Source organism: Ptychodera flava, chromosome 14, assembly GCF_041260155.1.
Source record: "Ptychodera flava strain L36383 chromosome 14, AS_Pfla_20210202, whole genome shotgun sequence".
Lineage (NCBI taxonomy): Eukaryota > Metazoa > Hemichordata > Enteropneusta > Ptychoderidae > Ptychodera > Ptychodera flava.
In genome coordinates, this window is record NC_091941.1 from 6,391,922 (window position 1) to 6,416,289 (window position 24,368).

General features: G+C 37.9%; 1 protein-coding gene across 2 annotated transcripts in view; it reads left to right on the forward strand.

Moving 5' to 3' along the window:
- The window catches only part of LOC139149103 (transient-receptor-potential-like protein), a 68,600-nt gene that overhangs the window by 853 nt on the left and 43,379 nt on the right, over positions 1–24,368 (forward strand). The gene's annotated exons all lie outside the window — the stretch shown is intronic.

Consider the following 24,368-nt stretch of genomic DNA (forward strand, 5'->3'; position numbering starts at 1 on the left):
ATAAACGGTCAATCGTGTGGAACATTGAATTAAATTCGTATCGTCAAAAGCTTAACATTACGCAGAAAGATGGAAAGACATACCATTGCCATGGCACAAAATGATAGAAAGACTTGCCAGTGTGGGCCTCTGACAAATTAAACATGTTTTAACCTGCTGTGCCGGCAGCAAAGGAATTCAGTGTCGGACAAATGAACTAATTCTTCCTCTGCAACGCCGCTTCAATTTTTGCTTATTTCGATTTTTTAAATTCCGTAAAATGATACGATATGATGATAATTTATTCAGTATCTTAGGCCACCGGCCTTTCATACAATAGGTTGAAAAATAGAAATACAGACAAGTATGGTGGGGCTTCATGTGAAAGAACTACTATCCCCCACAAACACACCATGCACACCTTCGTTTCCCACAATATTTTATTTCAAAGAAAGTTAACATTCAGTCTGTTTTCCAGGAAAAATATTCCACTATTGTAATGTTGTAATAGGCTCTGACTCACATGAATCTAATGGAGACGGCCACTTGCAGTGCAAACACAATATCTTTTGAAGCACGCATTTCTATTTTAGAGTTAATCGTTGTCCTCTTGATGGATATGTAAAATAAATAAAAAAGAAAGAGGAGGAGACATAGTGCCTCTCGAAATAACTTTTTTTGCAAAATTATCTCCTGTTTATCTAGTTAATGAATTTATTAGCAAGGAGATGGGAAGTAATTTACATTCCGATCATTAGCTTCTGGTCGTGGGAACGCGACATATCGGGTCGTCAGTCCATCATGCTAAGCATCATGCTGACATCCATCTAAGATGTTAAGTCAGGGAAACGTGTGAGTTTGTGGAATTTTCCACGTCTCGTGACACGGGTATGCCGAATAGGAGAATTAATCTGGATGGAATCATAACTTCACAAGAGAAATGATAGAGATATGACAATAAAATGCTGTCCAATATCACCCAGATAATATTTCAGGTTATGTCAAATTGGTTTGTAAAATGTGTTGGGGCACTGATAAAGAGGCTATGGAGATGGACATTGTAAGTCATAACTCATGTCGACTGACGAGGTTTTGAAGCCTCAACACTTAAAGGTCTCTGGGTGTATACATGAATATGGTCAGTGCACACAGGAAAGACGACAACTGACACGTTCATCGATTAGATCATTAGGCCCCATTCCATAAGTTTGGTATTTATTCGTACATTTTCTGCGACGTTTATCACAACCGTTATGAAATCGCAGTACCATGTAGTGAGGGCAAGGCGTGGTTGTTCCTATGCTTCATATAATCGATTTATGTAAATGAAAATATGGCCGCAACATACTATGTGAAATTTATAAGCGAAGGGAGATGTATTTCCCACAAACAATATGATAATTTTCACAACAATTAAGCGAAAGTACTGATAAGTTATCCATGAAAATCGACCACGATGATTTAAAACAAAGAAAAGAAAAAGAAAACGTCTTCCATCGATCATCGTAGCGTCCAAGTACGGTCAGGTCACATCAGTGTTTGCTTAAATGTCGACTTGCCTGGTTCAATAACGCCGTATGCTTATATTATTTTGGAGTTGCATTGTGAAATTTTAAAAGTGTACAGAAAAGACCCTGTCAAAAAGCTGTGAAAGAGTGTTTATGTAGTCGAAAATGTCCATGTACTTAGCAAGGAAAATTGAAGTCGCTAAGCTCATATGAATGTCGCAATTTCGCTCATTTAGCGACTTCAATTTTCCTTTCTTAGATAAACATTTCCGACAAGTAAAACTTTTACAGCTTACTTACTCTAAACAACAACAGCTTAGAGAGAGAGAGAGAGAGAGAGAGAGAGAGAGAGAGAGATCAAAAACACTAAGTACTTAAGTAACTTTCGCTTAATCAGTTGGGACTGTCACTTGGGCAAACATCTTCAGAGGATTATTTGTTTTTTGTTTGCATCATTGTAAAGCCACTCTACAATTAATTTGGTAAAATCAGTATTTTAACTTTTTCTCAAAACCTCCAGTTTGATCACTTTGAAGTTTGGCCTTGGTGTTCCTTGAGTTGAAGTGGAGTTCAAGTTGTTCATTTTGTTGTGATAAACACCTAGTAATATTTTAAAAAAATTTGTTATCAATTTTTAGTTATTTTGTAGTTTATTTGGTTACTTTTAGAGTGTGCGCATAGCGCCTCGACTTAATGTGAGTTCACGAATCAAAACCGACGAAATCTTCTTTTCAGTCTCGTCTGTTTAAGTGTTACGGTTTAAATTTTTTCTCGTGCTTTGAACATGTCTAGTTAGCTTTTCATTCTGATGGTGATTATACCCACGCAAGTTTTGGTACAAACGGTTCAATCGATCGACTGAAGAACAATGACCTCACAACCGTACTCATCGGGTACTGGCGAATCCATTTGTAATGTATAGTGCAGACATGTAAGGGTTGCTGAAGGAAATCCGTGCAGCCTATAGTGAAGCCCAGCACTAAGGGACTGGGCAGTGTCTCGACCAGGGTGGACGATGGATTATTTTTGCAGACGTCAAAAATTTCGAAAACAGGGTGATCCCCGCGCGACAAACATAAAACAATACGTGGAATATTCAGTCATTCTATGTCTGAGAGGACCTTTTCTTTTAACATTGAAACCATGAAAGCACAGCTAATACTGACAAATACTGCCTTTTGTTAACTATTATTTTAGTAATGAAAAGAGCACTTTGTTACAGAAAACCTCTGACACAAAGGAAAATAGTTGTAACTATGAGAACAAAAATATCTTGTCAGTTTTCTCTTTTTTTAAGTATGTCACTGTCAGTGTATAAAACATATACTGTGAAATATTAGAGCACAGTGTTTTCTAATGCTGAATTCTCATAGAGAAAACAGAAAAGTACCAGGACTTTGTCAAATTTTTCACTTTGCAAAACAGACTTTCAATTTGCAGACATCAAGATATTCTGACATATATCTCTGATATATATCTCTGATTATTAAAGTTGCACGCCCCAAGGGCGCGCCGAAAAAAGCAACTGAATGATAAAATTCGTGGCTGACACGATAAATTTTAGGAAAGTATGAGCTTGTGTCGAAATTTAAAAAGACACTAAACCCCCTATTGGGCATTTTTAAAAACTGGGTGACCCGTCATCACCAGGATGACCCCCATGAATCCACCACCGCCCTCCCCAACAGGCTTAAGAAACTGACCAGTCCATTCCTAAGTTTGGCAAAAGCGATACCATTCTCACTATGTGCATGCTTATTAAACATGTTAGAGTTGTCTAATTGTTCATTGTGTACTTTCAGCGCAGTGATAACTTGGAGATTTTCGTCGTTTATGTGGGTAAATCTAGCATGGGAGCGTTAAGTTATTCTACCCAGACCAGGCTAATTATAATCAATGAAATCTTGAAACGGCGAAACTGCGAAATAGCGGAATGGAGAAATAGAGAAATTAAAAAATGGAGAAATTAATATAATAGACATCAAATCAGGTCCAATAATCGTTATCATTCAAGGTAACTAAGAAAGTTACCAGGTCCAAGGAACATATTGAAAATGACAAAGGCAATGGGGTCATCTTGAACCACAAAGTAATGGTGGTACCAGGTGTCCGGAATGGGTAAGCGTACCCTGCCAGCTAGCCGCACCCGTCAAGATTGACCCAAAGCGACAAATCCATTGTTATTTGGTGAATTCACCAAATTGCTTTTGTGAGTCAAAATTTGGTATGCTGTCACTCATCATTTGAGTAACAGACAGGTCATATTTTGATACAACATCTCCGTATCTACCGTAGAACTTCTTAAATGATTTCACTAATCTACTTTCTGAGAACCCTTGCCTTGCTAACTTTTGAGCTAATAGGCTGTGTCTAACTCGAAAGTCTTCATATGAATTGCATGCTCTACTGTATCTAAGAAGTTGTGAAATATACACACCATAAGCTGGAGATGATGGTATATTGCTCGACAAAAAGGGAAAGTTTATGATTTCAAAATTGAAATCGTCTCTTTTGTCATACAGCTTAGTATGTAGTGTATTTTGTCTAATTTCAAACAATACGTCTAGGTATGAAGCCGAGTCCACACTTTCAGTTGTTTCTTTTATTTCTAAATCATCTGGGTAGATGTGGTGTAGATAATTGGATATACCAGGATTGTTTAAACTGATGAGATCATCGATATATCTGTGGGTGTTGTTAAATCGCTTGGCAATCCTCTTTCATCCAGATTTTTGAAGTGATTGTATGAATTCTGCTTCATACGAATACAAAAATAAGTCTGCAAGAAGTGGGGCGCAGTTTGTGCCCATGGGAATGCCTATGGTTTGCTTGAATGTCATGCCAGCAAACTTGATAAATATGTTGTCAATTAGGAAATATAGCATTTGAATCACCTCAACATCACTGTATTTGAGTTTGGCATCGCTGTTGTTGGTGAAATAGCCCAGGTTGCGCTTGATGGCAATGTATTCATACCTACGACTACCATTCTTGTAAAAGAAGGCTTTCTTCACGAGAGATGATAGCCTGTCTTTAAGTTTGTTATGTGGTATGGTTGTGTACAACGTTGAAAAATCAAATGTGTGGATTGAATTGTACATGTTTTTGTTATTTTGTAAAATATGTAACAATTCTTTGGAGTTCTTTAATATCCACATTTGATTGACCCCACTAGTTTCATAAACTTTGTCACAATACCGTACCAAACCAGATTTAATGGTTGATAAAATGATGGTTATAAGTTGTGACAAGCGTTTTGTTGTACACATACTGGAACCAGCTATGAAACGTTGTTTATAAGGATTCTTATGGATCTTAGGAATCCAAAATAGATAAGGTAATACCTTGTCATCTTGCGCTAACTTGATGCCAAACTCACTTAAAACTGTTGAATGGTTCTGCAATATTTCCTCTTCAGATAAGGTTGAAAGAGAGTATGTTGTGCTACTCTCATCATCTGAGTTAATCTGAAGTTCGTTCTTTAAACATTGAATGTAATATTGCTTGCAGACAAAGATGATGTTGTTTGATGCCTTGTCTGCAGGCACAACAACATATTTATCGTGTAAAGCATCTAGACATTCCCGTACAGAAGGGTCATCAAAGGCAGATGTAGTGTTGATGACAGTATGGGAAGAACGAAGACGTGAAATGCGAGATTTTACCTTATCACGGACTGTGCGAAGCCAGTCCGAAAGACATCCAACGTCTTCGTCTTCAAGGGCAGCCCACTTTTTAGCATAAGCCTCAGCAGCATCCGTGATTAACTTAAAGTTAAAGTTCCAGTTTACTTTGGGTGGCTCGCGATATTTTGGGCCAAACTGGAACAGCTGCCGAAGCTTATGATGTGTAACTATCTTCATGTCACCTGTTATTATATGACCGTGAGGTTTGTAACAAAAGGGAGATGACATGCAATCACAAGTACTGAGTACCATCATGAACATTGTTCTTAATATCAATTTCTTTCAAGACCCTATTGTAATTAAACAATTTCCTACCTATGGTCTTAGAATAGGTATAGGACACTATAGGAGGGTCTTGAAATGTAAAATAAGGTGGTACTTTGTCCATAACATCCTTGTTGTGTAAGATATTGCTGATGTTAATCATGTCAATCCCTTTGTTAACAAACCTCAAGGGGAAAAACAATCTCTGCTGACTGTTGATGCTTTCTGTCCAAACAGGTTTGAATAGGCGATATTTGCCTATATCCATAATAATGGCGCTTAACCGGTATTCGGGCTGCAGAGGGTCGTATACATTCATAGCTTCAACAGTCAGGAGAAGTGATCTTAACTTCTGCAAGGAGCATGCAAACAATGCAGTTCTTACCTTGTGAACACCCAAAGGTTGATTTAACATGGGTAGTAGATCACTGAACTGGGGATTACTGGTGTTATTGCTGTGTCGATGGCCATGACTTCGTCGCCTTCTCCGGTGAGAATTAAACAAACCCATGACATTGACAGTCTTTCCCCTGGGGCTAGATAGGTTACATGCGATGTCCAATTGATATATTATATTGCTAGTGAACCGCCCTTACAGAATAGAAAACAATGTAGCGAGATATTCGTAGACGTACCGAGGAAAGATTGAGTCAACTCTCTAATCCTAAAGTGAGGAACAGAGTATGGATAGGGAGAAAAACCGATATTTTGGGGAAAAGAAAATTATAAAGGGGTGGTCTCATAACGGAAAGTCAGAGTTCCTTATACAGTGGCATGGATATGACGAAAAACATAACACCTTGGAACCGAAGGAAAACCTTCACTACGGGGCATTGACAAGTTTACAATACAACCCGGTACCAATATCTGGTGCGCCAAATCAAGAATCTGGACCAGGTGACAATTAAAAGACACGTGAAGAGAAAGGGCATATTTGCTAAATAAAGTTAAAGTGCTTCGATAAAAAGTCCTGCGAGGTTTATTATTTGGTCAACTCCATTTATATTTGTCAATTACGCTTTTAAGTAATAAAGTGGAATGTCTATGCCCTTTTATATTAATGTAAACGTTATTTGACGGCCATAAAACATACCATGGGAGATAAAACGTGCAGGAATATTATTTTGATTTCAAAGTATTTCGTGATACGTTAAATCAGTATGCATGTGAGGCTTCCCTGTTTGAAAACGCCCTTGGTTGATAAGTTGTAGTGTTTTCATTTTACCAGTGTTAATGATTTCTCTTTGGCTTTTTGATAGCGATATATGGTTTAGTTCGCATGAGTAGGTATTGTCATCTGTTGCTCTCCTCGGAATGGTTGGATGAACAAGGGAGGATAATTCCTATGTTATACCATGCTCACATACGACCGAGGCTCCTGAGAGGGCAACAATCTCGTTGTTAGAGATGGTGTCCGGAAATAATGTTAAAACGTTTTGGAAGAACATATCTCTCTTTTGGTGGTAATATTGACATTAGTCTGTGTGTGCAAACTATGTAAATGTTGTGTTAAGCGTTGTTTATGTACTTTTGGTCGTTTGGTTAAGGGAACGCCTCGTGATTCTAATTATAGTTTACGTCGCTGATGATACTGTTAAGATACTGTTAAGACTGCCAGTTGATACATGTCTCAAAGACAGGATATGGTAATAAATACCAATCACATTGTTCTAACTCCAAATTTATCACGCGTTCTTAATTGGTCTTCCACTATTTACCCCCCCCCCCCCACGAACCAAGACCTTCGTCGGTAATATTCTGCCCCTTCCACATCCCACACAGATATCCAAAACCCTTTACCAGATTTACATACTGAGGTCCATACTGACTTGGGTCTCAACCCTAACAATCTTTCTCAGGATTTTAATGACGGGCGTGAAATAATAAGTAACGAATCGATGTTAATATTCCTCCAGAAATAAAGTGTACCATTGAGAACTCCGTCTTATTGTAGATGTCCATGTCAGCGTATAAATACTGTGATACAAATGTATCCATATTTGTATAATTAGTAAATTCTTTTGTATTCTGTGTACATCATTTATTAGTTTTACAAGATTGGTTGCTGGTTTTTTTCTTTTATACTTATTATTATATCACAAGCAACAATATAATTAATTCTATATTATTGTTATTGTACTATGTTATCGTTATTTTAATCAATACTAACCTATATCGTAATACCCCATTCCTAATTGTTAACACTTATTGCCTGGTCATGAGGGCTATAGCCCCCTTCTATTACCCTGAGGGGCCGTGTGTTACCAATAACACATCGCTATTCCCCGAGGCCATAGGCCGAGGGGTATAGCGATGTGTTTTGTGACCTAGGTCAGACAGGAATAATACTCACCCACATTGCTATATCCGGTCCTCAGGATTCTTGTGTTGGTGTTAAATGTAAATTGTGAGTGTGAGTGTACATTCACCTTTAGGGAACTCCAACAACGTACTGATGGGTCGATGGTAAATATTCAACAGTCCTGTGGTCACCCGTATTGTATACAAATACTATTTCTCTAAAACGTTCATTTTCAGCTGTGACTAGCGACAATAGGACACCAATTGAAGTATCTATACACATTAAACTGATTTCATTTCGATGCACGCAGATCATTGCACCTCTCGAACAACAGGCATCATACACGCCTTTCGAAATGGCGAGGCCAAGCTAGACCTAAGACAATCAATCCAACTGTTTGCCTTCGTGAGACAGTCGATGGTCAAATAAGATTATTCAAAATTATAAATGTTGCTCGAATGAACGGGTCAAGGTAATATTTTCATGTGGTCCTAGTTCGCACCATAAAGAGATTTCACGGTTGATCGGTATCTTAAGTCGCAAACGCAGTTGAAACATTAGTCAACTTTCCATTCCTATGTTAGCACTCCTAGTCGTAATTTATTCGACGTTTTAAACTGGTTACCATTTAGAGAAAGGATTGTTTTAATGAATCAGTCTTGATGTACAAAGTCCAAATAATTTGGCTCCTAAATATTTGAATGTTTTTAGAAGTGTCCAGAACGTCCACAGTTGTAGTACAAGATCTGTAGACAGAAATGGATTATATATTCCAAGACACAGAACTCAAATTTTTAAGTCAGAGGAGTTTTACGTATAGCGGTGTCAAAATATGGAATAGTTTACCAGCAGATGTCAAATTTGGCTCTACTCTTCACTCTTTTAATACGAAATGTAAGTCTCACCTTTTGGGCAAAATTTAATTTTTAAGCCATTTTTGGCGTTTTAATATTTTGTCGTCTGTTTCTTGCCGTCTTAATGTTTTGTTTGTCTCTATTCTGTTTTTATATTCTTTAATGTACATATTGTTTATTTCTTGCATCTCGACATTGTGTGAGAAGAGCCTTCGGCTCAACAGTCTATCGAGTTTAAATAAAGTATAATAATAATAATTATATATATATATATATATATATATATATATATATATATATATATATATCAAAGGTATTTTAGGTTGCAATGGTTCTAGCGCAGCAAAAGGTCTGTATTGGATAGAAATATCTCCCAGCATTTGTAGGCCCATATATATAGTCACAAACTTGACGCATGACATCGTGCTGAAATTACTTCCCCTGAACGATAAGTGTCTTTTGAAGCAGGTGTAAAGGTGTTTTTATGAATGCTATCGTTTTTATATCATTTCATTTCACCTTCATTTTTTGTAATATTTTTTCAAAGACACTTAACATTCAGCCTATCTTCCAGGAAGAATTAATTCTACGATTGTAATTAACACGATTTGAACTAATTTTGGATAATTGGATGGTGAAGTAATGTCGATTTAATCAAAAATCGTTATCTCATCTGCTTTTCTTTTTATATTACACACTTGTTTTTATGAGTAATTTGCAATATTCCAACATTCAGCTATATGGCAACTACCACTTTTGAAAAATTTGCAAAATATGAAAATCCAATTATCCCGAATTAGTTCCTTTCGTGTTAATTGTACTAATAATCTCTGACTCACGCGAGTCCTATGAAGATGGCCACGTGTATTGCGAACATAATATCGTTTTAAGCATTCATTTCTAATTTGGCGTAAATCGTTGTCTCCTTGATGATTAAATGCTATCAAATATCACCCAGATAATATTTCGGTTTATGTCAAATTGTCGAGTTAAATGTGTCAGGGCACTGATAAAGAGGCCATAACAAAGAATCAAACTGACAGGAAAAAGAGTAAATATCAGATTATACCACCAAGGGAGTGTGTTGGGAGTTCATGGTATTTCTATGACGTATATGGGACCAATGAAATGCCGCATCTTTTTAGTATTGTCCTGTATGTTGTTGTATATTTATTCTTTATCCACTGCGAATGGATAATTGACTATCCTTTTAAATCGCTATCTGGAAATGTGATCTGCATGTTGAATTCAAGCCATCAATGTTAATAATGCTGACAACTCTCCTATATATAGCCATTAATCGAACTTTCAAATCTTCACTCTGCTATGAATGTTGTTAAGGTGGAGCTGCACCTTTTAAGTTTAGTATGGTAGCAATTAAGGGATTAAGGGTGTATATTTGAGGAAAAACCCTCAATTTTGGTATTAATGATGAAAAATTTTAGTTAATGTTTTGACACTATTTTCTGAAATGTAAGAAGTCACTTTTCTACCTCTGCAGAATTGTCCCCGATACTGTTGTTCGCCCAGTTAAAGCGATGTATTCATTGCTTCGCTTCGATAAAAGTTTGTGTGTGCGATGTGTGATAGTGAGTGTACATTTGTGAGTGCTTCACGAGCTCTACGACGTGTGGAGCGGTCGCAGTCAGAAAAATGTAACAACTTAGCCGGCTATTGAACCACTCTTTTTGAGAGTGGGGATTTAGCCGAGCTGTTCTGTCTGTTGCCTCTCCGCTAGGCGACTGATGCCGTATGTTGTGAGTTCGAACCCGATTGAAAACTAGCCGTATTGAAAGAAGAGTATATGTATTGCATTGTCTATCCGTATTCTAAAATGGCATGGCTTGAAAGACTGACAGACAAAAAGAGCGATTAAAACATGATTTGCAAGGTTTAAATGCCTCTCATTCAAAACGTAACACGTTTATTACAAAACAAAATAATCGTATATCATATTGCATCTCAAGAACATAATGTAACAAAATTCAGAAAATTTGACCCAACCAGAGTGGAGTTAAATTCTTTGAAAATATTGAAACAGGGAGAAAAGAGAAGTCAGGATATCGGGTGATTTCCGTACCTTTGATTACCCTGAATCAAACACTTCATCGGCAAAGGTGTTATTGTTTAGTAAATAATATTTTGAAAACAACATTTATCGTTTGTTTGTCGCTAAAGTATTAGCCACGATTTGAAAAACATAGCTCGTCGCAAGAGCTGTAACGCTAGAAATCGCCAAATCTCAACTTTTCTTCATGGGATTTTAGTTTATCATTCTAAAAAAGTCCAAATGTTATCGTTCTTTCTGTTCATAAAAGATTATATTGCACTGAACACAACAACATAATACAATTCAGTTCATCTCATCTAATGCTGTTGGCCTCTCTGTTATTAGCTTTGTAAAAATTTGTTGTATTAGCACAGATATTTCGAATTTAATTAAGGGGGCACTGCACCCAACACTTAAATTAATTTCAATCATTATTACCAAAATTGAGGTTTTTAAGCAAAAAAAATATACACCTCCTTCATTCTTCGATACTATACTACTACACTAAACTTGAGATTCTGTGTTTTTTGAAACATATAGTATTAGGGGGTTTCATTGTCATCTTTGATGAGAAATATAGCTTTGAAAAAGCTGTGTTTGCAACACGCAGCTCAACCTTAAAACGACAACTGAGTACGCATTGTAATATGTCTCGACATATATTATAGTGTTCTCACCTGTTGTATTCTATGTCAGATTATGAAAATAACTTATTCGTCTCAGTAGAAATGGTGCACCATTTTGTATTCTGTGACACACTTTTATATAAAGGGTGTGTTCTATTTACATTTATTTTTTTCTTTAAACAGGGTGTTTATAATCGGAGAATTGCTACATATGGGGATGGACATTGAAGAAAGTCATATTACTCATGTCGACTGACGAGGTTTTGAAGACTGAAAGGTCTCTGCACTCATAAATGAACATGGCCAATGTAAACAGCGAAGACGACAACTGACACGTTCATCCATTAGATCATGAGGCCCCACTCTATAAGTTGGGTAGTTATTCGTACATCTTCTGCAACGATTATCACTAGTTGTAAAATCGCAGTACCATGTAATGAGGGCAAGGTGTGGCTGTACCTATGCTTAATATAACCTGTCTATGTTAATGAGAAGATGGCCGCAACATGCCGTGTAATATTGACGTGAGAAGGGAGTTGTATTTCCCATAGGCAATTTTTGCGACAATTTTCACAATATTTATGCGAACGTACTGATAAGACCATCCACGCGAATCGAACTTGTTCAGTTTTTCGATAAAACATTTTCCATCAGTCCTGAATCGTTGGTACCACGAATGGTGCTTTTGCTGAAATGTTGACTTGTCTGACTCAATAACGCCATGGGAATATTATTTTGGAGTTGCATTGTCAAATTCAAAAGTATATAGAACTGGCCCTGTCAAAAAGCTGTGAAAGAGTATTTTAGTTGTGGGATATGTTCATCTAAGAAGGGAAAATTGAGGTCGCTAAGCTCAGATAAATGTCGCAGTTTCTTGCCTTTAGTGCTTAAATTTAGGCTCGATCTTTTTCTTGCGTTTTAATATCAATGACTGGTCAGAAAAAAATGTGTCAGTAAATTTAAGTGGATTGCATAGAAAGTCGATCATGCAGGTCTAGCATTTTTAATGGACAAGAAGTCAAACTGGCCGATTTAGGTACAATAAAATTACTTTAAACAACAACAGATTAGAGACAACGATTACTGCACAGACCTTTTGGAAATTTTTCTGATCTGGTGTGAACTTGCGCATGTTCTTTTTTGTTTGGAATAAAAACAAACAATGTTGCTGCTAACAGAGTGCCTGTGTGATATTTGCATACAATACAACGCCTCTGTGGGGATTAACGTATATCAGAAGATGCACATTTCGTTCTTATGTGCATACATCTTCTTCAGATCACCCGTGGGAGCATTCATACAAAATTTCAATATCAATGCAATCAGATGAGTGGCAGTTTCTCAGAAGATATTTCTTTCGCTTAATGGGCAAAACCCGCCTCCTAAATTTCAATATAATGAACAAGGCATTTGACAGAAAAAATCCTATGTGCTAAAGTTTACAACAATTTAATTGACTATAGGTTTTAAGAGATATCAATTGTGGAGGGCCAGTTGGAATGCCAACAAACAATCAGCTATTTGATAACTTTGAGTCGACAGTGGTAGTGAAAACTGAGCGATCATAATGCGTTGATAGATGAGATCTGCTGTACATTTCCTCATGGTTTCGGATGCAATAAGTAGAATGACTGCCTAACTCTTACATGTCTTTCGACAAAATTTTGAAATACACATACGTAACTTTCATATTACGGGTTTGATCTTTAAGCAGGAGCCCCCCAGATGACAAATTCACCCTATTCATCTTCATCTGACATCAGTTCAGGAGTAAATTCCGTCAATAGAGTCCTGTTGCCATCATTAAGAATTAAGCACAAGACGACTCGCCTCCATGACATTTGAGACAAAATAAATTAAAAACAGATTAGTAAAAACGGTAACTGACAACAGAGACTTTAAGGTAGCTTTCCACCTTTGCGACGACCTATTTTCAAACGTGAATTATGCCATCAAGATGTGTACTTTTACCCAAGTATTATATATCACCTGAAAGCTATTTCTATGAATAATTTTGTTTTATCAAGAAAATTAGTGTGCGATGAATCTTTTTGAAGATCTTAGTGAAAGTGTAAAGAACATGGCAGGTCTCACGTAAAAAAGTTTAAGTCTGAGCGGAGAGGGGCTATTGTTTAGGTGTTTACGGGCAATTGGTCTTCAGAATACTGGCTACAAAACCGTGTCTCAGATTTTTGAAAAAGGCCTTAGTTTTTTCACATCGTTGAGTCAAAGTTTATCCACCGATTAGTCTAACAATGCCGCCTAATTAAGCAGCAATAACTCGACTTTAAAAATCGTCATAAAGAAACTGAGACACGGTTTTGGAGACAACCTACTTGACAAATGTCTGTGAAAATCTGGTGAACTTCCGTTCACGCGTTCTCGAGTTAAACTCTTTTGAACGTGCTGCAATGTGACAAAATGCCGAACTGAGAAAAAGGCGATTTAGTAAATTGGTTCGGTTTTTTCCTTTTGAATGGCAATAAACAATGTACTCAACCGACAAAACACTAAAACCAGATAGTGAAATCAAAGTGTTCAACTTCAACAGTATATTCACTCATTGAAACCAGTGTCAGTGGTCGAAATGAGGCTAAAAAGGGTGAATTTTGGGAGTGTTGTACTCTTTTTAGAGCGCAATCTACACAGTAGCTGATGAGTAAATAAACTTGGGGAGTGCCAGGGAAGGGATTATGCAAAATCTGTTGACTGATTAGTTGTAAGGTTTAAATAGAGTATTAACTGTTCGACCTAACTGTCGGAACTGCTACGGCATCTCGATGCCGTCTACACGAGCACTTGGACTAATTACCGCCATGACAATAAACAGTGTAAGTTTATGGCAGCATTCGATTCGACCTCTGAAACGACTCACGGCTGCGGAATGAAAGCGAGCCCGATGAGTGATATAGGGAAAACAATATTGGCTGACAACAAAAATATCTGCGTTTGTATGTGGATGTACATTTGCGGTGTCTGTGATCATGGAGATAAAAAAGAACAGTTCCATGCCGTGATTCATTACGGTTAGGGTAACCGAGGATTCAGTGAGCAGCCATTTTTAGCCCCCATAGCCATATGTATATATGGCAATGGAAGCTATTCTTATAGGCTAGGGAAATGTCTGTATGTATGTATGTCTGTATGTCTGTATGTCTGTATGTCTGTGTGTCTGTATGTCTGTATGTCTGTATGTCTGTCCGTCAACATCAAAAACTCCAAAACCGCTGTACATTTCATCTTGATATTTGGTGCGTACATGGATGATGGGCTGTAGATGAGACTTTGTTCAAATGAAGTTGTCATTGCCAAAAATATGCAAATTAAGTGAAAAAATGTAAAAACAGTCAAAATTGAAAAAACTCAATAACCACTGAGCAGATTACATGAAAAATTAGCATGTAAGTACTTTGGGCTGACATGAAATGATTGTGCACATCTTGGGTCAGTATCTTGGACTTGCTATTTTTCATGAATTTTTTTGTAATTTTCTCCCATTTTTGGTCAAAAAATCTCCTTCTCTGAAACCACAAGTCCGATTGATTTGAAACTTGGTATGGAAGTGCATAGGAGTGACCTTTCCCAAATTTGGGCAAATCGTGGTGAAATTTGCATATTTTAGTTTACACGTCCATAGACTCCCATGTATAAGGCAGATCTCCATAGACTCCCATGTATAAGGCCACAAAAAATAAAAATTTAGTTTCTCATCGTATTCATATTGCAAAAAGGATGCAGTGACACAATTTTTAGTCTCCACGGATGAAGTCCAGTGGGCTTATAGATTGGGTCATGTCCGTCTGTTCGTCCATCCGTGAGTCCATCCGTTCACGTATATATCTCGGATTTGTACCTCATTAATTATGCACATATCTAATTTTGAGCGAGCCAATAGAGCTAGAGGTCTGATTTTTGGTATATAGGGATAACTTAGCAATACAATTTTTTTGACAAAATGTCACGTGACCTCGGTGACCTTTGACCTCAAATATACATATTTGTCCATTACTCAGTAACCACAAGTGCTACAGCCTACATGTATGGTATGATGGGACACCTTATGACGCCACATATTGTACCTCATTAATTATGCGCATATCTAATTTTGAGCGAGCCAATAGAGCTAGAGGTCTGATTTTTGGATTATAGGGATACCTTAGCAAAACAATTTGTTTGACAAAATGTCACGTGACCTCGGTGACCTTTGACCTCAAATATACATATTTGTCCATAACTCAGTAACCACAAGTGCTACAGCCTTCATGTATGGTATGATGGGACACCTTATGACGCCACATATTGTACCTCATTAATTATGCGCATATCTAATTTTGAGCGAGCCAATAGAGCTAGAGGTCTGATTTTTGGTATATAGGGATAACTTAGCAATACAATTTTTTTGACAAAATGTCACGTGACCTCGGTGACCTTTGACCTCAAATATACATATTTGTCCATAACTCTGTAACCACAAGTGCTACAGCCTTCATGTATGGTATGATGGGACACCTTATGACGCCACATATTGTACCTCATTAATTATGCACATATCTAATTTTGAGCGAGCCAATAGAGCTAGAGGTCTGATTTTTGGTATATAGGGATAACTTAGCAAATACAATTTTTTGACAAAATGTCACGTGACCTCGGTGACCTTTGACCTAAATATACATATTGTCCATAACTCAGTAACCAGAAGTGCTACACCCTTCATGTATGGTATGATGGGGCAGCTTATGACGCCACATATTGTACCTCATTAATTATGCGCATATCTAATTTTGAGCGAGCCAATAGAGCTAGAGGTCTGATTTTTGGTATATAGGGATAACTTAGCAAAACAATTTTTTTGACAAAATGTCACGTGACCTCGGTGACCTTTGACCTCAAATATACATATTTTTCCATAACTCTGTAACCACAAGTGCTACACCCTTCATGTTTGGTATGATTGGACACCTTATGACGCCACATACTGTACCTCAATAATTATGCGCATATCTAATTTTGAGCGAGCCAATAGAGCTAGAGGTCTCATTTTTGGTATATAGGGATAACTATAGGAGAGAAATTTTTTGACCAAATGTCATGTGACCTCGATGACCTTTTACCTAAAATATATGTTTATGTCAATAAATAAGTAACCACAAGTGCTATGTCCTTTGTATTTAGATGGATGGGAGACCTTATGACAACACACGCTTTACCTCATTAATTATGTACACATCTAATTCTGGGCAAGCGAATAGAGCTAGAGATCTGATTTTTTGGCATATAGGGATTAATTAGCAATATAATTTCTTTTTTCAAAATGTCATGTGACCTCGGTGACCTTTGACCTTGATTATACATATATATGCATATTTCAGTAACCACAAGTTCTATACCCTCCAATTTTGATAGGATATTAGACCTTAAGATGTCACATCTTGTACCTCATTTATAATGCGCATATGTATTTCTTGGCTGGCCAATACTGCTAGAGGTCTGATCTTTTTTCCCGATTTAGAACCATAACCTAGACATGCCTCATATGTTTCAAATTGGGAACAACGACATAGACGTATGTGCCCATAGATCCCAACATATACACTCCAGTGATACTTCTTAATGACCACATTTTCCTGCCCCATCAAGACTAATACTCCTATTACAAGTGGGGACTATGTCATTGTAAATGACTTGTTGAGTTAATGGTTGTATCACAGTATTCGATATATCTAATTCTGTATTTTTTCCATTTTATATTCTGAATAATTACATTAAACATATTTCACTGTCTCCAGTACATTTCATTTAAGTATTTTCACTTCATGCACTTTATCCCTTTCACACATGTTCAAATATCTGACCAAAGAACAAACACTAAATAGTCCAGGATGGGAGCTACAGTGTCATTGACGCTATTTTTTAGATCTTCACGCGCCTTGAAAACCGATTAATACTAATCAAACTACGAGCATTTCTGAGACAATAGTTCGTCCTCACTCTGTACAGCATTTCTGTGGGTGAAGACCGTTTCTTGAGTCATTTATGCTAAAATGAACCAATCGCCTGTCGGCGGCATAAAAGTCAAAGAAGAGAAGTTGAGAAAACATGAACATAGCAAGTTGCGTGCAGTAGACCGCTCGTCAAGCGTCATACGTCACAGATAGATCTATATTACTCTCTGCTGTCGTTCGTATCCAACATGAGTACCATCGATTCCAGGCGAATATGATATCAGACCCGTCTTCATTACATGTAAATCTCTGTATTAGGATGGTGTTTTGTACTGTATTCAAGTAGTTAGCCCGTAAGCGTCTCATTCAATGGTTTACCGACCAATGATGACATGTTAATGAAAACTCAGGGCGATTACGTTATTACGTTGTGACGGTCAAATTCATATTGAAATGTGTCTTCGGTCCTGCAGCATTTTGGCTACTGCCATGATAACTGATAACAATGTTGTCGTGTCCATTCCCATAAAATCATTTGATTCACATTCATCCGGTGTACGATAAACATTTGTTAGTCGACGTATGTTTTTACCTTGTCAAGGTCGATTTCTCATTTAGTGGTAGAGTGGTTGCATTGTACGATTAAAGGGTAATAGCGCGGTCCGGAAACGAAATGGGACGAGGAAAAACGGGACCGCGGGATTGAAACGACTTCGACATTATCAGTTCACTGCCATTGTGCCAAAACGTCTTCAAATCAAAGCAGCTATTGTTTTGTGGCGTGTGATTTCTGCATCGCTACGTATTTTGCCTTGGGAAAATTTGCTGTCGCTGTCCTGAAGCCCATGCAATTTGTTTCCACCTTGTATTTTCTAATCCCAAGTAGTTTCAGTGCCGCAGTTTCTGATATTTCATTTTTATTCATAAATTGTTCAACTTACTTAGTATTCTCATCGAACGGACAATGTCGGGTTTCTAGACCTTTCGGCGCAAAGTCGTTTCGGCCGCACAATTTCCTACCCCAAGACGTTTAGGCAACGCGACCAAAGACGTTTCGGCACTACCTGGTTGGGGGAACTCGTGCCAAATGTTACAAATCAAAACACTGAGAATTATAGTGTCAGCATTCACATGCTTTAAAGTTTGTGAGAACATGGTGAAAAACCGTGAGAAAGAGAGTTTCATATCATATTCAATAGCAATAGCCGCCGACACTGTCAAAGTTTGAAAAGCGGCGCCTAAACGGCACTGTAAAAGTCATACTGGTCAGAACGCAAAGGTCACGCTTATGAATATGACTGGACTGTCAGTTACTAATAAGTTTGAAGGGAAAAAAATAAATCGTAACGGGGGTGTCGAAATGTCTTGGGGCCGAAAGAAGCCGAAAGTTCGGCCGAATGTTGCGTCTGTTGCGGTATTAAAGTGTTCCCGGATCCCGCTGTCACTAAGGCCGCCAGTGGAACGTACCATTTATGTATATGGGACGGCCTCTTCAAAGGTGTTTGACATTACGGAAGTTATCCATCACTCCTGGTGCTTTTACAAAAGTACAAAAATGTCCCGGATAAAACATTTAGTGTGTGGGCCATTTCTGTAATCTGAAATTGTACCGTCAACAATGCCATAAGTCTGACCTTGTCCGATTGTGTCGATAAATTGTGATCTTTTGGGAGCGGCCACCCCTATGAGAAAAACGGTAAGACCCACCTTTCGACGCCTAATTGCCAGGTACACACTATGGTCTTGACCCACGCAGTGAACGGTAGGTGTTAATGGGATTTTTCACAGCGGATGTTGTCCAAGTGCATATGCCAAAACTGTGACGCTGCTTGCTTAGCGTAATCCCTTGTCAATCAAGCCTTAACGGTAGTCTCAAACGCCAAAATGTACACCTGTGCCTCTCGTACATTTTTATTCCAAAATTTCACCCAAAAACAGGAACTTCACGACCAAGATATCCCTTACAAAAATATCCTATACCAGTCCTATAGGGTAGAGGCATGTAGGGTCTTATAGGACATCAGGCAGTAGTAGTCTTATAGGATTTTGGAACGCAGTCTTACAGGGAACCCTATAGGGAGCCCTATAGGGGGTCTTATAGGGAACCCTATAGGGGTCTTATAGGGAACCCTATAGGGGGTCTTATAGGGAGCCCTATAGTGGTCTTACAGGGAGCCCTAGAGGGGGTCTTGTAGGCAGCCCTATAGGGGTCTTACAGGGAGCCCTATAGCGGGTCTTGTAGGGAGCCCTATAGGGTACAGAATATGCTTTACATATTGTTATCATACTTTCTAAGAGATTGAACTCGCACAAGGCAAACAAACGTCTGTAAAAGAGTGCAGAAATTTTGTTAAGTAAGGAATAACTCCTTCTGATTTTGCTATAGGTACCAATGCAATGAATAACTGCAAAACTCACAAAAAGTCAGTCAACTTTCAAAACAAGTAATTATAAACATGTAGTTTATTTCTAAAGGAATTAAGATTAACAATCAATCAAAACAGAAATCAATGCAACATACAGGGACTACAAAATATAAAGCAACCTACACATATTAATGCAAGGCCTACCTTTGACTTGCCACCTCAGCCAAGTGCATAATTAACTGAATAGATGTTTATCTTAACTCACGTAATTAAGAGGTCAGTTCAGTTGATACTGCAATGTCGATTCTTACAGTTGTGACAAATTAGTGAGCTCCCTTCTCCATAACATTGTTAGACTCTTGGTAATGGACCTTGGATCCTAATGTTCCATGCAATGTGGAGTTCAACTTTAGTACTTTACATTAAGAAGAGCCATGCATGTTCACTGGTGCACTGCCTCAAGTGCAAATGAATAATGCGTGGCTGTACTATTATGTAATCAGCCCATTGTAAATGCAGGAAACTATTTACATAACAAAGCAAAGGCACAGGTCAGCTCACTTGACCTTGGATCTAACAAAGAGAGTGTTTGTCTGTGTACAGCCATGACATGTACAAACGGCAAAAGGAATATGGTATAATCCTGGCATGTGTGTGTAAATAGAAATAGCTTTTGAGAAAGGGTATATGAGAATGTGTGAAATTCTACAGACTATTTTCGTAAGGGAATAATTATAATTATAAACATTACTCAAACATTACTTGTTCAGTTTTACAGTCCTAAAAGTCAGGCAGAATCATCTTGTAGTAGGGTGTCCTATAGGGCACAAATATGAGCCTATAGGACTAGTGCAAACCCATAAGACACGACACATAAATCCTACAGCACAGGCGCTGTCCTATAGGACGAGTGCTATAGGATGGAGGTAGCCCTATAGGACTCCTGCAGGGATCCTTGGGTCCTACAGGGATCCTGTAGGACTTTTTTGTAAGGGATTCTACACACAGGAAGATCAAAAATTATAGGAATACTTTTCAGGGATAAAAAAAATTGTGTTTTTGACTCAAAATACCAAAACAAAGGCGGAAAGCTACCTTAAATGAATAAATAAGCGATATGGGTCACTGTGAAAGAATTACAGCCTTATTTAAATTTGTGTTTGCAATTATCTATGAAATTGTGTGATATTTTTATCTCTTAATGTTGACAAAGGTGCTCTAATTTGCTTTAAAACAATACTGTATTTACCATTAACTAAAGGGATTGTTTGCAACTATCAGAGCTAGAGCATCAGATTGACCTTGTCATCGCATAAAAGGAAATCCGAATTTTCAGAAGTTTGGAAAGCTTTTGGTCAGGTGTGAAAAGTATTTTTTCCAGGAATTTCTGAGAGCAAAGAGGTTAATTTGCATAACGATGTAATTAATTGTTGTAGTTGTTATTATACATTAATTGCTGGGGGAGAACGCTGAATGGTAACTGAATGTATGGAGATGCATATGTCTCTCAGAATGCTACCAAAAAGACCCAAAAAATTGAAGGGGTCTCTTCCCATCATGGACCAATAATACAAGTACATAAATCTGAGCTATAAGAATTAACATTTTGGTCAGATTGATCCAAAAACCTCGCGACATATTTACACAACGACTGAAATTTGAGAGGAAAACAAAATATAGAAAGGCCTAGTCTACTCAATACAAACGTTCATCCCGATCCCCTGACCTTTTCGAGCCGTGTTATAAACAATAGGAAGTAAACCAATCATGTTTGTACTTGTATATTTGTCTGCAAGAGAAACACACTTCCCCGAGTCATAACATGAAAGTCGCAATAGCATAAAGTGGCTTTGGAACAGGAAATGAACAAGCTAGGAATTGGTGTTCATTTGTAATAGTCAGGAATATTGATGAAGATAAAAATGTCAAATACTTGTTCCTGATAAAGACATTTATATTCAGAGCTATACAAAAAAGTATCACAAACATTAAGACTAGTTGAGAGGACAACAATGCATACCTGAATGAAACAAAGGCTGTCTAGCTGATGTAGTGTCACTATGGCAGCGGCGATTAAGGTATCTGTCAACCTGTCGCTGTTGATGAAAAGGTTGCTTTCATCCGTCCAAATTGAGAAAATGGGTTGTATAGTTTCGCCCTGGTTAAACTAGGGTTGAACAGAGAATAAACGGTGTTGCTTGTAGAGCTGGACCATTCGTAACTGATTGGCCACCCGCTCAGGGGACAACTACAACTTTAACAGAGATACAGCGTAGTCATGAAGGTCGTTTGACAAAAAGATAACAGAATGCGACATATATTTGTGATTCACCAGATTAAGCAACAAGCTCGACATTATCTACCTTGAGCAGGCTAATTTGTCAATTTCTATTTACAGAATTGCCTCTCCCGTCACTATAAATACAGATTCGCTGACTCGTTCTTGCTCTTTTAATCAACAGGTAAAAGTATCTGCATGTTCAAAATTCTGTTTTAATTTGACCTTAGACCTAGTCCGATTTTAGGGTCTATTTGTCCGATATAGTTTGGTAACTTCCTTCGGCTGGTTCGTTGCGAACGTACACAGATCTGTATCTGCCCCATGCAATAAACCGGAAAGTTGACGAGGTCTTTTGCAAAAAAAAACATATCTCAGTGAGTACTATGGCAGAGAATAAACCTTTATACTGACCGAGGACAGAGTATTCACAAAAACGAAAACGGAGATGTCAAGGAAAGGCGTTGTTTACTTTTTAAGTTGAATAAAACGTTCATTCTTCTTATAGTAAAAAAATCGAAATATTTTCGTTCTCTGTTGATGAAGTCATAGACAAGTCTCACGTCTCCGGATGGTCGGCTGTGACACAGACAAATAGAAAGACAGGCTAGCAACCAGGTCGATCAATATTTTTCTCTTTTGGTGGTATATTGACGATAGTCTATGTAAATAAACTATGTAAATGTTGTGTTTAGCATTATATATTTTGGTCGTTTGGTTAAGGGACAGCCTCGTGATACTAATCAAAGTGAACACTAAATATGATAAACACACGTCGGCACATAACAGATAGCCAACAAACAAGTACAGGAACAAATAAAAAAATCAAATCTGTAGAAGAAAAAAATATGGACCTCCGGTCTGAGACAATCGAGACAATCGAGATGTTAGCTGTTTCGAAAATAGTAAGCCCACTCTGTCCCCCCTTTTTACTAGGCACTCTCACTTGGTAACATTTTAAAAACACATTTTGAATGCCAACGGTCGATATTTGAAGTGGCGACTGCGCGCGGATCGCGAGATATCGATAAAAACATGTCATTTCCAGAGCGTATTTTTCACATCCCGAAGTTTTACGATCGTTTCTGATTATGACCCGAAATCTCCCGAAGGTTTGTTGTTGTGCTGAATGGCGATATTCTAGTCCATAATAAGTTTAAACGACGCAATTTTATCTCCCACTTCGAAGACTTTATATACAGCATTATGCCTTCACTTCAGGTGAGTTTTTTAAAAAACTTCTCCTTACTTTTTGTCGTTTTCATTATTCTCAGTCAGCTCTATTATATTTTTAACCAATACCACATAGATATCAGTTTTTACGTGTAAAATATTAGCCGCCTTTGATGACTACATTTGGTCGTCTGCCACACAGTTACGCATGGTTCGATACACAGCGGCCACCGCGTGGTATGCGTGCATACCACGCGGCGGCCGCTATGCATCAACCGCACGTATCTGTGCTAGTCACCTATGCGAATTCTGGTGGAATCAGCAAACTTTGTTTTCCGTTTTTTCTCAGAGTCAGTAAGACTCGGCTTTCCCTCACGGGGCATGACCGATCACCGAAACGAGTGGTACTGTGGCGTACAGCAGCGTTGAGTAGACTCGTACTTCATAGCCTAGTAGACAATGGCCCCAGTGCCGAACGTTCGATGTTCGGAAGCTGAGTTTAGGTAGGCCACCGGAATTCAAACTTTTACTTTTTTGAGGACATGTTTCTATCGATATCTCGTGATCCACGCGCAGTCGCCACGTCAAATATCGACCGTTGGCAGTAAAAAAATGTGTTTTAAAAATGTTACCAAGTGGGAGTGCCACTTTAATATTTCACTCGATAGCTAAGTTACACTGTACCAGATATTTTACTGAGCAACATATGTTGCTATGCATTTTGTCATCTTCCTTTTTACTATCGAACTATGTACATGTTAACAAACACTATGCCTATTGTTTTACTTTATAATATTTTACTGCTAATTTTATCGTGTATACTGTAAAAGGGCTAACAATCGCTTGGTTGAAATTTCGCGCAGTTGCTTTCACAGACATTGTCGCGTTGTTTTTATTTGGCGCATCAGTTATTTGAAATAATGACAACGTAAATTAATGCAACTGATCAGAGTTATTTTGCCGACGCCTCTTACTCCACCCTGCGCATCGTTCGTTTGAATGCCAGCATACTTGGATGGGTTGGTACAGACACATTACAAAAAATAGCGCACTGCCGATCTTTTCATTAAATTAAATGAATGGCGGCTATTTCCCTGTAAACAAGTAACCGTCCAACATGGCCTACAAAGGGAAAAGTTGTTCACAGACGAAATATGAAAGAAAATTAATTTATAAATGGAGTTACAATTTCTATGAGAGCTCATTCGATTGAAAGTTACTGACGTATACACATCTCATCGATAAATTCGCTATTTGAAGTATCCATACACGTAGAATTGATTTCAGTTCGATGCACGCAGATCATTGCACCTCTCGAACAACAGGCATCATACACGCCT